A 16398-nucleotide genomic window follows, 5' to 3' on the forward strand; every position below is an offset into this window, starting at 1 on the left:
GCCTGCTAACCTGATGTGACGCCTCGGACCCATAATACGCTGGCATAGCACCTCATACTCCTATTTTACTGTAAACAGCACTCTGGAAAATATCCCCCTCTCTTCGGGTGGGATGCCTTCTAAACGCAATAAAGGCTCCTCCCAAGTACCTCCAGTGAGCTTCTTCAAGCAGTCCTCACCGTCACCCAGTACATCAGCCAAATCCAGCCATAATAAAATACAAAGCTCTCTTCCGGCCATCGATAAACCCCCCGACCTCCCCCCCATGACTTCAACTGGAGACGCTGAGATGGCGGACGACGCCCCCCTGACGGTTGGCACAATGAAACAGCTGCTTGCTTCCTTCAAAACGGACATGTCACAAGAATTTAAACTGGCCTTGCAAAACTGTCAGCATTCCGTTGACGCCCTAGGTCAACGCACTGACCATGTGGAGAACAAAATGGAGGAGATGGTCAAATCCCACAATGAGCTCATCTCACTTCATGAAGATCTTCAGGAGGAGGTCACGGCACTTCGCAGCAAGGTCGGAGATCTGGAGGATAGATCCCGGCGGAACAATTTAAAAATACGAGGAATCCCAGAGTCAGTGCCTAACTCCGACCTCACGCAATTTGTCACAGACGTCTTCTCGAAATTGCTCCCTACAGTTCACATCACTGACTTTCTCTTGGACCGTATTCACCGTCTTCCCAAAGCGAGAGAGCGGCGCCAAAGGATGCACCGAGAGACACTCTCATGCGCCTTCACTACTATCACATCAAAGAACGGATCCTTCAAGCAGCCAGAACGACAGGCGAGGGTGAATCTATACTGGGCGACCTACAAATCTTCGGGGTCCTCTCCTCCGCTACGTTGGCCCTCAGGCGTTCTTTCACCCCGATTACCAGAGCCCTGCGAGAAGCAGATATTCCTTACCGCTGGGGCTTCCCTACGCGCCTGATCATCAGATGAGATAGCCGCATTTCATTTATCTCCTCCCCAGCTGAGGGGTCTCAGCTACTATCATCCTGGAACATGAAGGTGGCCTCAGGCGGAGGGCCGTCTATGCCAAAATTGACACAAGACTGGTCAAGAGTGACTGATGCAACTTGAGCGGTGATATCCTTTAAACTGTTTATGTCTAGCTATGCCCTTCACTAAAATTTTATATTTTTAGGTCCCCAGGAAGGGTATTGAATTTCATGTCTATTCTACATTAAGAGGTTACAATTTCCCTTGAGATGTACAATTCTCAGGGTATGTGTTTCCATTTATGGTATGTTTTATATATTGTATTACCAGTTTGTTGCACTGACATACCTAGGCCCATCTAGTTCTTATAATACTGGTCATTTCGAGTTACTCTGCCTAGTTGGGCTTCCGGTTTGCTATAACAGGCCCCCGCCAACCTTCACAACTTCGTGTGGAAAGGTGGGGTCATAGAGGTTTGAGGCTCACACTTTCCCCGATCAAAAATATGTGGAGCATGGGTGGCATATTAGGTTGCCACTTCCCCCCCAATGTGCTGCCATTTACGGTGGCCCACAGTCGCTCCTATATGGTGCACGAGTTTAGTTTTTGTTATCCATTTGGTTTACGTTTTTTTCCTGCCTTCCCTACGGCCCTCCCTCCCCCATTTCCATTCCCCCCTTGGGATTAATGTAAGGAGTCACACCAAGCTGAGTATTACTGGCCACGTGATCACAGGGGTATATGTATGTAAAATTGCTAGGTTATGTTACTACAGGTTGGCTTTAATATGCAATTTACTTGAACCTTGTAATGGTTAATGTACTTTCACTGAACGTTAATGGTTTAAACTCACCTAACAAACGTCGACTGGCCCTCTCTCATTTCGCTAAATTGAAGGCCCATATAGTTGCCCTACAGGAGACTCATTTTAACTCTTCCTCCCCCCCAAAACTCTCCAATCATAAATTTCCCTTATGTTACATGTCCAATGGACCAACTAAAAGAGCTGGGGTAGCTATCTTACTGGCTAGTTCCTGTGACTTCACGGTGACTAAGCAACTCTCTGATCAGGATGGCAGGTACTTAATTTTGGTGGGCAAACTTCAAGATAAACCTGTCACTGTAGCTACAGTTTATGTCCCCAACGTTAAACAGGTTCCCTTTATCCGCAAGTTCTGTAATGTCCTACAGTCCTGCTTATCGGGCCAACTACTTCTTTTAGGGGACTTCAATATGGTGGTTGACCCAAGCATGGATAAATTATCTAAGCTTCGCCCCTCAAAAGCCCCAAATAGAAGTGACAGTTCCGCAGCTTTCCGTCGTATTGTCCATGAATATGACTTATACGACATCTGGAGAGCCAAACACCCTAAAGATAGAGACTTTACCTTTTTCTCCCCTGTCCATGGGTCATTTTCCAGAATCGATCTGGCACTTTCAGATAAGTGGACACTACAACAGATAAGTAAAGCTTCTATCCTGCCAATAGCATGGTCCGACCATTCTGACCTCCTTCTGACTTGGGACCCCCAATCCTTCAGAACCCCTCCCAGTCCCTGGCGGTTGGGAGACCATCTCCTAACAAATCCTGAAACGAAAAAACTAATTGCCCAATCAATAACTATGTATTTGGACACAAATGATCCGAAGGACACCTCAGCGTTTACGCATTGGTGCGCCCTTAAAGCGGTGACAAGGGGTGCTGCCATCCAGGCAGCTGCACAGTTGCGCAAAAAGAGAGACTCTCACCAAAAAGAAGTGGAAACTAGGCTTGCAGATTTAGAAAATAAACTTAAATCCTCTCCCTCCAATAAAACAGTCTACCGTGAGCTCTTAAAGACCAGAGAGGAGTGGAACATTATTGCCCTGACAGAGGTTCACAGGAATTTATTTTGTCTAAAACAGAGGTATTATACTCAAGGAGATAGGGCAGGTAGATTATTAGCAAGGCAATTAAGGGCAAAAACGGCAAGAGATAGAGTAAAGGGGATAACCAACTCCCGAGGAGTGAAGGTCTCTGATCCGGCGGATATTGCGTCTGCCTTTGCCAATTATTATTCTGAATTATATAACCTGAAAGATAATGCCACCAGCCCTCAACCAACAACTTCGGATATAGCCTCCTTCCTAAGCAGACTATCCCTACCTAGTATTAAGACCTCCGACCTCCGACCTCCAGGCTCTAGATCTCCCTTGGACGGAGAAGGAACTTGAGCAAGTCATCGGACGCCTTCCGCAAGACAAAGCCCCAGGCCCAGATGGGTTTATTAACAAATTTTACTCCTGCTTCCGGGAAGTGTTATCTCCTGTTCTACTATCGGTCTTTAATGAGGCGTCCGATGCAGGCTCATTTCCCACTGAAATGCTGGAAGCCAGAATAGTGGCATTTCCCAAGCAGGGGAAAAACCCAACATTAGTGTCTAACTATCGCCCTATAGCCCTCTTAAATGCAGATGTGAAGATTTATGCTAAATTAATTGCGAATAGACTAAACCCCCTACTCCCCTCATTAGTCTCTCCAGATCAGGTAGGGTTCGTTCAAGGTCGTCAGTCCCCGGACAACACCAGGAGACTTGTCGATCTGTTGGATGCCTCCTCTGCATCCGCGGGGGCGCTCCTTCTGCTCTCGCTGGACGCGGATAAGGCATTTGATAGGTTACATTGGGGGTACCTCCATGCAGTGTTGGGGAAACTTGGTATAGGGGGTAAGGCACGTTCCTCCATCTCAGCGTTGTATTCCAACCCCTCCGCCAGGGTATATGTGAATGGCATCCTCTCCAGCCCATTTAAAATCACTAACGGCACTCGTCAGGGTTGCCCGCTGTCCCCGTTTGGTTTTCGCCTTAGCGATAGAACCCCTTGCTGAAGCTATCCGATCCAATGCGTTGATCAAGGGCCCCACTGTTTTTGTCATGGAATACAAAATTAGCCTATTTGCGGACGATGTCTTACTCACATTAGTAGACCCAGAGGCCTCACTACACCACCTTCACGTGACTCTGGAGCAATATTCCGCTGTCTCATACTACAAACTAAACGCCTCCAAAACAGAAGCCTTCCCAATAAACTTCCCCCCTGCCCTCCTCCAATCGGTGAAGACCCAATATAGCTACGCTTGGCAGGATAGAAGCCTACAGTACCTCGGAATCCACCTCACTCCGAAGGTCTCTGAACTAATACCCACCAACTACCTCCCCCTTCTTCGCAAAATCTCCTTGCTTCTATCTGATTGGACGATGAAACATGTATCATGGATGGGTCGCATAGCCGCTTTGAAAATGATGGTCCTCCCCAAATTGATGTACCTATTCCGAACAATCCCTATTTTACTCCCTAAAGCATTGATCTCTAAATTTAACTTAGCTTTCCTAAAATATGTCTGGAAAGGGAAAAAACCTAGGCTGGCTCGCACTACAATGTCACTTCCTAAATTAGAAGGAGGTCTATCATTCCCGGACTTACACCTATACCAAATAGCGTGCATTCTTTCCCCTATTAGCGCATGGTTTGCAGATAGCAACCCCAAAACATGGGTTCGTTTGGAGGTAGGTTTAATCTCACCCCTCCCCCTGACAGATGCCCTTTGGCTCCCAAAGGGTGAGGGTCATAATCTGTTGTCACGCTCGGTGGTGGTCCACTCGGTATGGAAGGCATGGGTTGAATTGGTCTCTAAAATAGACAACGTTCAACTTCCATCCCCCAACTTGTCGTTGGTAGGTTTAGCATCCCTGATCCCGGACCTGAATTTAGACTTTTGGGTATCTAGAGGGATGGTGTCACTCAATGAAGCAATCAGCGATGGCCATCTCCTATCCTTTAGCCAACTCCAATCTAGGGCCCTTATTCTGATCGGATCGGTACGGCCCGCGTGCGGCCGTACCGCCGATGTTTTTACTCTGCACATGCGCAGAGGTCATTCTGCGCATGTGCAGCCCCCTTCGCCGCAGACGTATTTCGTCCGCCGCAAAGGGGGCGGATAGGGGCGTGAGGGGCTTCATCCCCTCATTTCCCTATGTGTACGCCCCGCGTTTCATGGGCGTTCCCATGCAAACGCGGGGCGTATGCATGGAAATGAGGGCATGACGCAGCTCATGGGGGCGGAAAGCTGACGTCGCCGGATGTCAGCTTTCAGCCCCCATACAAGCTACCACACGGACGATTGTCCGTGTGGTCTCAGCTTGCGGGAGCTGCCGCGGCGTGCGGACCTGCCTTCGATGGTCGACGACCATCGAATGCAGGGGGCAGCTCCCACCATGGTGGAGGCGTAGCCTCCACCATTTTTATGCGGATCGCCAGCCGTCCGTGTACGGACGGCCGTGGCGATCCGTAGGGTGGGCGGGGATTGGTTTGTGCGGCCGGAGCCCCGTGTGCGGCTCTGGCCGCACCAACCAGAATAAGGGCCTAGGTTCTCTCTACCTCATAGAGACTTTTATAAATTCCTACAAATTTGCCACTGGCTATACTGTGTAACACAAACCCCTTATAAACTATATGTGATCCCAAACTACCTCCGGGATTTAATCTATAGAAAGGATAGTAAAGGGGGAATCAGTAAGTGATATTCTTACATCATAGATCTTTATTCGCCCCAGAAACTGAAGGCTTTGGTAAAGTGGGAATCTGATCTTTCCTGCGTATTGTCAAATGAAGAGTGGCAACTAGTGTTCTATAACTGTTTTCATATGTCAAAATGCGCAGCTCATATCGAACATTTATATAAACTACTTCATCGGTGGTACCTCACCCCTGCCAGGCTTCATTCAATCTGGCCATCACACTCTAATATGTGCTGGCGTAACTGTGGCAGCGTCGGCACTCTAATTCACATCTTCTGGTCCTGCCCTACACTCACCCTCCTATGGACAGAGGTTTTCACCCTCATATCTGATGTCCTAGGCCACTATATACACCCCCTGCCTAAACTAGCACTTCTACATATTTATTTTGGGACTCTCTCCCCGTCCGATAGGTACGTGATGGGACATATATTAGTAGCTACCAGGTTGCTGATTGCCCAATATTGGCGCACCCCTCAAGTCCCCACTTTGTCAGCAGTAGAACACGCGGTCCAATCCCACTGTGAATATGAAACTGCTGGTTTTCGGTTCTGAGATAGCCCTTCTAACCAGGCTCTCCGATGGTCCTCCTGGCGTGCTTATAGATCCCGTCACCCATTGAAGTGAACCCTCGGACAAGCCAACCTAGGATTGCATGCCATATGAATGCCCAGATGACTTGCGAATTCGCCAGCTATCCCTATATACCATAACAGAATAACTGTTCTTGTAGTCGGTACCCAGGTGTAATTGTTCAGGTAGCCACACCCCAATAGAACGTCATGGTGTTTTAAATACTGTTGCCTTAAAGCCTTACGACTATATTTTGTAATTGTAATTATGTGAATGTATCCCTATTCCCCGCTGTACCTCCCTTCCCCGCTCCCCTTCTATTCTGTACCCTGTTTCCTTTATGTGTTTAATTAAAAACTAATAAAAATCAAATTAAAAAAAAAAAAAAAAAATATGTCAGGCAGGAGCTGATTGGTTGGTTGTTTGAAGCTTAGTGCATCCTGGTCCTCTATCTATTATCTTCTAGAAGGTACTAAATAAATAAGAAGTAGAAACATATTGGTTTCTATGGGCAATATCCCATCTTCAATAGTACTCCTATCTAGCATATTTACCCCTGTGAACCTATCTGCAAACTGCAACAATTAAGACAACTGCAATTATTTTAGAGTCCCTTGGGGGAGATGCTCTAAACTAAAAATGCGGTAAAAACCCCGTTATCAGGGTTTTTACCGCATTTTGGGATGCTCAAAGCATCCCTCGCCAGGTTATCGCGACAGGAGCAATCGCCCAAAAAATTTGGCAATGCCCCATAGAAGCCTATGGGCTTCTAATGCGACCCACCGCCACCCCGCACCGATCCACAACCGCCACACACCGACCCCCGCCACCCTGCACCGACCCCCCTCACCTGTGTCCGGGCAGCACAGAGCTGTGCTGCCCGGACCTGTGACCTCCTCCTCCCTGCACTATGATCCTCTTCCGGGTGCAGGGAGGAGGATCAATGCAAGAGCTTAATGCAAGAGCTGTCCTTTGCAATAATTATAGCATATGTTACAGCATATGCCGGCGATGGGCAGCGAAGGGGGGCGGATGTTAGAGCATCCCCCCCCCCCCCTCGTGTTTCTGAAATAATTGTGTAGTTCTGAATATCAAAACATACATATTTCTTCATTTGCATGAAAATATTTTTCATTAAGCCAATACTGGATTACAGATCATTAAAACTGATTGCATTTTTATGCCGCTCTGTCATGTCAGTTAAATGATTCCAACAGAATTTTTAATTTAGGAATCAAAGATACAATTTATCTTAACAAGGTTTCCTACATCTAAGCCTACAAGCAGCAATCAGTATCTGCTATAATCTATACCATCAAGCAATATTAGTCAGTCAACAAGGTTTTTCATCTTCACAGTGCTAAGAACAACATTTACAAAAAAATCTTTGATATCAGTAAGTTCCCGCGTGTATAAGAAATAGGGCGTGTGAGCTGTAACATCAGAGGGGGGGCATGTGCTCAGCAGCGGCCTGAAACAGATAGGGTCCAGAGAAGCAGCGGGGAACCTACTGTACATCATGATCAAATTGCCTTTTGGATCTTCCACAGTCCATCTGTATATTTATTTACACTGCAGCAAGGTACGGTAAAATAAACGTACACATGCTTGCAAGAAATGTGTCAGATTTCATTAGAGTGTTGCAATATTGATTATTCTTAAATAAAATATGGTACATGAGTGGGAAGGGGCAAAACAGCCGAAGAGGGCAATACAATATTTATAGAAGATCCTGTTATTATAAAAGAAGTCAGCTTATAAACCAGTTACATGGCATGTACATAAATGTGGTTTCCGAAAACATTAAGTGTAAATCATAACATTTTATGCCAGATGCTCAATTTTCCAAGCACATTACCATTGGGCCTGATCACCGCTGTGAATGCATGATCGTACGTCTATGCATCTGGTCCAATGTTTTTAAATGAAGGTGCAGCACCCCAAGGCACTTTATGAAAAGTTTTTGTTCTTCTGCTTGGAAAGCCATTGGGTCACTTTCGGCAGGTGCAGCAAATGTTATTTCACTTTCTGGTGCTGCATATGATATTTCACAGACGATGCGGCACATGATGTTTCACAGGGTGTCTGTATGGCAGATAAACATTAACCCCTTCCTGACACAGCCAGTTTTTGCCTTCCTGACAGAGCCCTTTTTTTCAAATCTGACATGTATCACTTAAGTGGGGATAACTTTTTTTTGCTTTTACTTATCCCAGTGATTTTGAGACTGTTTTCTCGTGACACATTGTACTTCAAATTAGTGGTAAATTTGGGTCGATACAGTCTGTGTTTTTTTGTGAAAAATACCAAAATGTCGTAAAAAAATGGAAAATTTAGCAATTTGCAAAATGTTAAATTTTCTGCTTGTGAGACAAATAATCATACCACTCAAAATAGTTAATAACTAACATAGACCATATGTCTACTTTATGTTTCCATCATTATTTCAACTTCCTTTTAATTTTTTTGGACACTAGGAGGCTTACAATATGAATAGCAAATTCTCAAATTTTCAAGAAAATTTCAAACACTGATTTTTTTAGGGACCAGTTCAGTTCTGATGTGACTTTGAGGGACTTGTATGTGAGACACCCCCATAAATGATGCCATTTCAAAAACTGCACCCCTCACAGTATTCAAAACAGCATTTTGGAAGTTTGTTAACCCTTTAGGTGTTTCACAGGAATTAAAACAAAGTGTAGGTGAAATTTCAAAATTTCATTTTTTTTGCAGATTTGCAATTTTAATACATTTTTCTAAGGAACACAGTAGATTTTACTAGAGAAATGTGACTAAAAATTGATTCCCCCAATTCTTTTGTTTTCATAAATATCCTATATGTGGCCCTAGTGTGCACGTTGACCAAACCACAGGCTTCATAATAGAAGGAGCACCTACTTGATTTTGGAGCCTCCTTTTTATGAGATTATTTTTTAGGCACCATGTAGGATTCTAGGCACCATAAGATGCTAAAAGTTAGGAACCCCCCACAAGTGACCCCATTTTGCAAACTACACCCCTCAGGGAATGTATGGTGTACATTTCAAACCCCCAGGGGTTTCACCAATTGTGGTACAACTGGGCAGTGAAAATGAAAAATTAAATTTTTTACACAAAAATGCAGTTCTGGCTCAAAATTTTTCATTTTCAGAAGGTATGAAGGAGAAAAAGCACCCCAAAATCTGTGCCCCAATTTCTCCCGAGTACGGCAATGCCTCACATGTGACCAAAAAATACCATTTGGGTGCATGGCAGGACTCAGAAGGGAAGGAGTGATTTTTGGATTTTGCAGCTCAGATTCTGGTGGAATGTTGGTGGGTGCTATGTCGCATTAGCAAGACCCCCCAAGCACCAATACAGTGGAACCCCCCCACAAGTGACCCCATTTTGCAAACTACACCCCTCAGGGAATTCATCTAGGGGTATAGTGTACATTTCAAACCCCCAGGGGTTTCACCAATTTTGATACAACTGGGCAGTGAAAATGAAAAATTACATTTTTTACACAAAAATGCAGTTCTGGCTCAAAATTTTTCATTTTCACAAGGAATGATGGAGAAAAAGCACCCCAAAATCTGTGCCACAATTTCTCCCGAGTACGGCAATGCCTCACATGTGACCAAAAAATACCATTTGGGTGCATGGCAGGACTCAGAAGGGAAGGAGTGATTTTTGGATTTTGCAGCTCAGATTCTGGTGGAATGTTGGTGGGTGCTATGTCGCATTAGCAAGACCCCCCAAGCACCAATACAGTGGAACTTCCCCACAAGTGACCCCATTTTGCAAACTACACCCCTCAGGGAATTCATCTAGGGGTATAGTGTACATTTCAAACCCCCAGGGGTTTCACCAATTTTGATACAACTGGGCTGTGCAAATGAAAAATTACATTTTTTACACAAAAATGCAGTTCTGGCTCAAAATTTTTCATTTTCACAAGGAATGATGGAGACAAAGCACCCCAAAATCTGTGCCCCAATTTCTCCCGAGTACGGCAATGCCTCACATGTGACCAAAAAATACCATTTGGGTGCATGGCAGGACTCAGAAGGGAAGGAGTGATTTTTGGATTTTGCAGCTCAGATTCTGGTGGAATGTTGGTGGGTGCTATGTCGCATTAGCAAGACCCCCCAAGCACCAATACAATGGAACCCTCCCACAAGTGACCCCATTTTGCAAACTACACCCCTCAGGGAATTCATCTAGGGGTATAGTGTACATTTCAAACCCCCAGGGGTTTCACCAATTTTGATACAACTGGGCAGTGAAAATGAAAAATTAAATTTTTTACACAAAAATGCAGTTCTGGCTCAAAATTTTTCATTTTCACAAGGAATGATGGAGACAAAGCACCCCAAAATCTGTGCCCCAATTTCTCCCGAGTACGGCAATGCCTCACATGTGACCAAAAAATACCATTTGGGTGCATGGCAGGACTCAGAAGGGAAGGAGTGATTTTTGGATTTTGCAGCTCAGATTCTGGTGGAATGTTGGTGGGTGCTATGTCGCATTAGCAAGACCCCCCAAGCACCAATACAGTGGAACCCCCCCACAAGTGACCCCATTTTGCAAACTACACCCCTCAGGGAATTCATCTAGGGGTATAGTGTACATTTCAAACCCCCAGGGGTTTCACCAATTTTGATACAACTGGGCAGTGAAAATGAAAAATTACATTTTTTACACAAAAATGCAGTTCTGGCTCAAAATTTTTCATTTTCACAAGGAATGATGGAGACAAAGCACCCCAAAATCTGGGCCCCAATTTCTCCCGAGTACGGCAATACCTCACATGTGACCAAAAAATACAATTTGGGTGCATGGCAGGACTCAGAAGGGAAGGAGTGATTTTTGGATTTTGCAGCTCAGATTCTGGTGGAATGTTGGTGGGTGCTATGTCGCATTAGCAAGACCCCCCAAGCACCAATACAGTGGAACCCCCCCACAAGTGACCCCATTTTGCAAACTACACCCCTCAGGGAATTCATCTAGGGGTATAGTGTACATTTCAAACCCCCAGGGGTTTCACCAATTTTGATACAACCGGGCTGTGCAAATGAAAAATTAAATTTTTTTACACAAAAATGCAGTTCTGGCTCAAAATTTTTCATTTTCAGAAGGTATGAAGGAGAAAAAGCACCCCAAAATCTGGGCCCCAATTTCTCCCGAGTACGGCAATGCCTCACATGTGACCAAAAAATACCATTTGGGTGCATGGCAGGACTCAGAAGGGAAGGAGTGATTTTTGGATTTTGCAGCTCAGATTCTGGTGGAATGTTGGTGGGTGCTATGTCGCATTAGCAAGACCCCCCAAGCACCAATACAGTGGAACCCCCCCACAAGTGACCCCATTTTGCAAACTACACCCCTCAGGGAATTCATCTAGGGGTATAGTGTACATTTCAAACCCCCAGGGGTTTCACCAATTTTGATACAACCGGGCTGTGCAAATGAAAAATTAAATTTTTTTACACAAAAATGCAGTTCTGGCTCAAAATTTTTCATTTTCAGAAGGTATGAAGGAGAAAAAGCACCCCAAAATCTGGGCCCCAATTTCTCCCGAGTACGGCAATGCCTCACATGTGACCAAAAAATACCATTTGGGTGCATGGCAGGACTCAGAAGGGAAGGAGTGATTTTTGGATTTTGCAGCTCAGATTCTGGTGGAATGTTGGTGGGTGCTATGTCGCATTAGCAAGACCCCCCAAGCACCAATACAGTGGAACCCCCCCACAAGTGACCCCATTTTGCAAACTACACCCCTCAGGGAATTCATCTAGGGGTATAGTGTACATTTCAAACCCCCAGGGGTTTCACCAATTTTGATACAACCGGGCTGTGCAAATGAAAAATTAAATTTTTTTACACAAAAATGCAGTTCTGGCTCAAAATTTTTCATTTTCAGAAGGTATGAAGGAGAAAAAGCACCCCAAAATCTGGGCCCCAATTTCTCCCGAGTACGGCAATGCCTCACATGTGACCAAAAAATACCATTTGGGTGCATGGCAGGACTCAGAAGGGAAGGAGTGATTTTTGGATTTTGCAGCTCAGATTCTGGTGGAATGTTGGTGGGTGCTATGTCGCATTAGCAAGACCCCCCAAGCACCAATACAGTGGAACCCCCCCACAAGTGACCCCATTTTGCAAACTACACCCCTCAGGGAATTCATCTAGGGGTATAGTGTACATTTCAAACCCCCAGGGGTTTCACCAATTTTGATACAACCGGGCTGTGCAAATGAAAAATTAAATTTTTTTACACAAAAATGCAGTTCTGGCTCAAAATTTTTCATTTTCAGAAGGTATGAAGGAGAAAAAGCACCCCAAAATCTGTGCCCCAATTTCTCCCGAGTACGGCAATACCTCATGTGTGACCAAAAAGTGGCAGGACTCAGAAGGGAAGGAGTGATATTTGGATTTTGCAGCACAGATTCTGGTGGAATGTTGGTGGGTGCTATGTCGCATTAGCAAGACCCCCAAAGCACCAATACAGTGGAACCCCCCCACAAGTGACCCCATTTTGCAAACTACACCCCTCAGGGAATTCATCTAGGGGTATAGTGTACATTTCAAACCCCCAGGGGTTTCACCAATTTTGATACAACTGTGGCAGTGAAAATTAAAAATTACATTTTTTTACACAAAAATGCAGTTCTGGCTCAAAATTTTTCATTTTCAGAAGGTATGAAGGAGAAAAAGCACCCCAAAATCTGTGCCCCAATTTCTCCCGAGTATGGTAATGCCTCATATGTGACCAAAAAATACCAGTTGGGTGCATGGCAGGACTCAGAAGAGAAGGAGTGATTTTTGGATTTTGCAGCTCAGATTCTGGTGGAATGAATGGTGGGTGCTATGTGGCATTAGCAAGACCCCCGAAGCACGGTGAAATGATGAACCTAATAATCCATAGATGTGTGGTATATTTTAAAACACTCCTTTATACATAGGCCGGGTTTGTCGGGGCAAGTTTCACAGTGGAAAATAGTTTCCTTTCTTATTCCCTTTTTATAGCAAACTTTGCACCTTTTTTGTGTCCTGCCCTTTCTTGCAGGGGATGGGATTTCGTTCGGAAAATGCTGCCCTGGTACAATACGGGGGCCAGTACTAGAAGTACTGGGGCCCTCTGCCTGCTGGTTCCCAAATATTAGGCCCTTTATGACTTCCTCTTGAAAGTGCATAAATGTCCCCCTCTGGCTGGTAGAACGGAATAGCACGTAAGCGTTATACAGTGCCATCTGGATGATATACACGGCCAGCTTCTTGTACCAGATTTTTGGGTACTTATGAGTTATCTGGGCGCCCGATTTTTTGATTGTATGCCTTAAGTTAAGGCATACAATCAGATGCGATGCGATGCGATATCGCATCGCATCGCATCGCATGCGACCATCGGATGCGATGACCCGATTTTTCCATAGGAATCAATGTTAAAATGGACTGAGTCCATTTTAACATGGAATTCAATGGGAAAAAGGGGTCCTTTTCATACCCCTACTATCCAAGTGGGCATGGAGTTGGATATAAACCTGTGGCGAGCGTAGCGAGCCACCGAGCCCGAAGCGTGGCGAGCGAAGCGAGCCCCGCGAGGGGACGGTATTCTGTGTCCCCTCGCGGGGCTCGCTACGCTCGCCACGCTTCGGGCTCGGTGGCTCGCTACGCTCGCCACAGGTTTATATCCAACTCCATGCCCACTTGGATAGTAGGGGTATGAAAAGGACCCCTTTTTCCCATTGAATTCCATGTTAAAATGGACTCAGTCCATTTTAACATTGATTCCTATGGAAAAATCGGGTCATCGCATCGCATCGCATCCGATGGTCGCATGCGATGCGATGTGCCCGATCCGACCCGATTTAGAAATCGGGCGCCCGGATAACTCATAAGTACCGATTTTTGTTTTCCGCAGGGCACTGTACGGCTTCAGTACCTGATCTGAAAGATCCACTCCGCCCATGTACCTATTGTAATCCAGGATACAATTAGGTTTTGAGGTGTGGGTACTGGTACCTCGTACAGGGACGGAGGTGGTACTGTCTCCGTGAATTGTTGTCAGTATAAGGACATCCCTCTTGTCCTTATATTTGACCAACAACATATTTTCGGTGCATATTCCCCTGCTTTCACCCCTTCTCATTACTTGGGCAATGTGCGTTTTTGGGAGGCCTCTTTGGTTCTTGCGCACAGTACTGCAAGCTGCTGTACCTCTTGAACCAAGGGCCTTAAACAGGGGGATGCTAGTGTAAAAGTTATCCACATAGAGGTGATAACCTTTATCCAGGAAGGGGTGCACTAAATCCCAGACAATTTTTCCACTAACACCTACGAGGGAGGGGGGGCATTCTGGCGGTTCAATTCTTGAATCCTTCCCTTCATATACCCTAAACATGTGGGTGTACCCTGAGGTGCTTTCACACAGCTTATACATTTTTATGCCATACCTTGCCCTCTTACTGGGAAGGTACTGGCGGAATTTAACCCTTCCTTTAAAATGTATAAGGGACTCGTCGATACAAATAAATTTTTCAGGGATGTACATCTCTGCAAATTTGGCACTGAAATGATCAATGACCGGCCTGACTTTGAATAGCCGGTCAAAGGTGGGATCATCTCTGGGTGGGCACTGTGCATTATCGTTGTAATGCAAAAATTTAAGGATCATCTCAAAACGAGCCCGAGTCATGGCCATACGGTAAAATGGGGTGCTGTACAGAACATCTGTACTCCAATATTGCCTAATTTCTGGCTTTTTTACTATGCCCATATGAAACACCAGACCCCAAAATGTCATCATCTCTACTGCATCTACAGGGGTCCACCTAGCAAATGATGACGTGGGGTTTTGAGCAATAAACTGCTGGGCATATAAATTAGTTTGGTCCACCATTAAATTTATAAAATCATCAGAGAAAAATAATTTGAAAAAGTCAATTTCTCTGAGACCTGTGGAATCAAATTGAATTCCTGGCATGGCCAAAAACTCAGGAACCTGGGGCTCAAAATTGTCTGGTGGTGGGGTCCATACGAGATCAATTATTGGGGGGGGGGGGTCTCAGCTGCTCTACGGGGGCGTCTTTGAGGGGGTCCCTCATCACCAGAGGAGGAAGAGGAGCTTAAGACGAATCCTTCAAATTCCCCGCTTGCCTCACTGGCTGTGTCAGAGTTAGAGGCAAGCATGGCATATGCCTCCTCCACTGAATACATTCTTCTGGATGACTGGGATGACATTTGGGATGACATTTGGGATGCCATTTTTATTTTTGTGTTACTGGTAGTGAAATGTTTCAACACGTGTATAGTGTAGGGGGGGGTTCAAACTTTATTTCAACCCGGGGGGTATGTAGTGTGTAGTGTGTATGTAGTGCAGAAAAAAAAAATACTTTATACAGGAATTTGATCCCAATAAAAAAAAAAAAATTGAAGGGGTTAAAAAAAAAAAATTGAAGGGGTTAAAAAAAAAAAAAAAAAAAGGTCCTGCGCCAAAAATTTAGCACAGATGTTGGCCAGTAACGTCCGTCACTGAACAGCGCTCAAAGGCAACAGGAATTTGATCAAAAAAAAAAAAATAGATCAACCCTGTGCCGAAAAAGCTGATCAGTGATGTACGTCTCTGATCAGCGCACAGTGGCCACAGGACACCCACAAAATCACAGTGTGTGTAAAAAAAAAAATAAAAAAAGACCCCACAGCACCCTCAAAAAAAAAAAAAGGTGATCAGTGATGCGACACTGATTACCAGTGAGGGGCAGCAGGTGCACAACCTTTGGTGCAACTGACAGTGCAACTGGCAGCAACTGACAGGTATATATAAAAAAAAAAACCTCTGCACCCCCAAAAAGTTGCTGATCACCTCAGATATAGTGATCAGCACAAAAGGCGGGGGCAGCAGACACAAAATATAGCACTCTCTATCACTCTCTGTCACTATCTCTCTCTATCTCTCTATCTCTCACTATCTATCACTCTATGACACTGCAGCAGCAGCACTGACAGTTATATATATGAAAAATAACCCCTGCACCCCCAAAAAGTTGCTGGGGGTGCACAAAAGGGGGGCAGCAGACACAAAATATAGCAGTCTCTATCACTCTCTGTCACTATCTCTCTCTATCTCTCTATCTCTCACTCTATGACACTGCAGCAGCAGCACTGACAGGTATATATATATAAAAAAAAAACCTGCGCCCCCAAAAAATTGCTGATCAGTTAATTTATACTGATCAGCACAAAAGGGGGGGCAGCAGTCAGTTATATAAAAAATATATAGCACAATCTGTCACTATCTCTCTCTATCTCTCTCTATCTCTCTCTATCTCTC

This window comes from Crinia signifera, chromosome 2 (genome assembly GCF_055691185.1).
Source record: "Crinia signifera chromosome 2, ASM5569118v1, whole genome shotgun sequence".
Classification (NCBI taxonomy): Eukaryota; Metazoa; Chordata; class Amphibia; order Anura; family Myobatrachidae; genus Crinia; species Crinia signifera.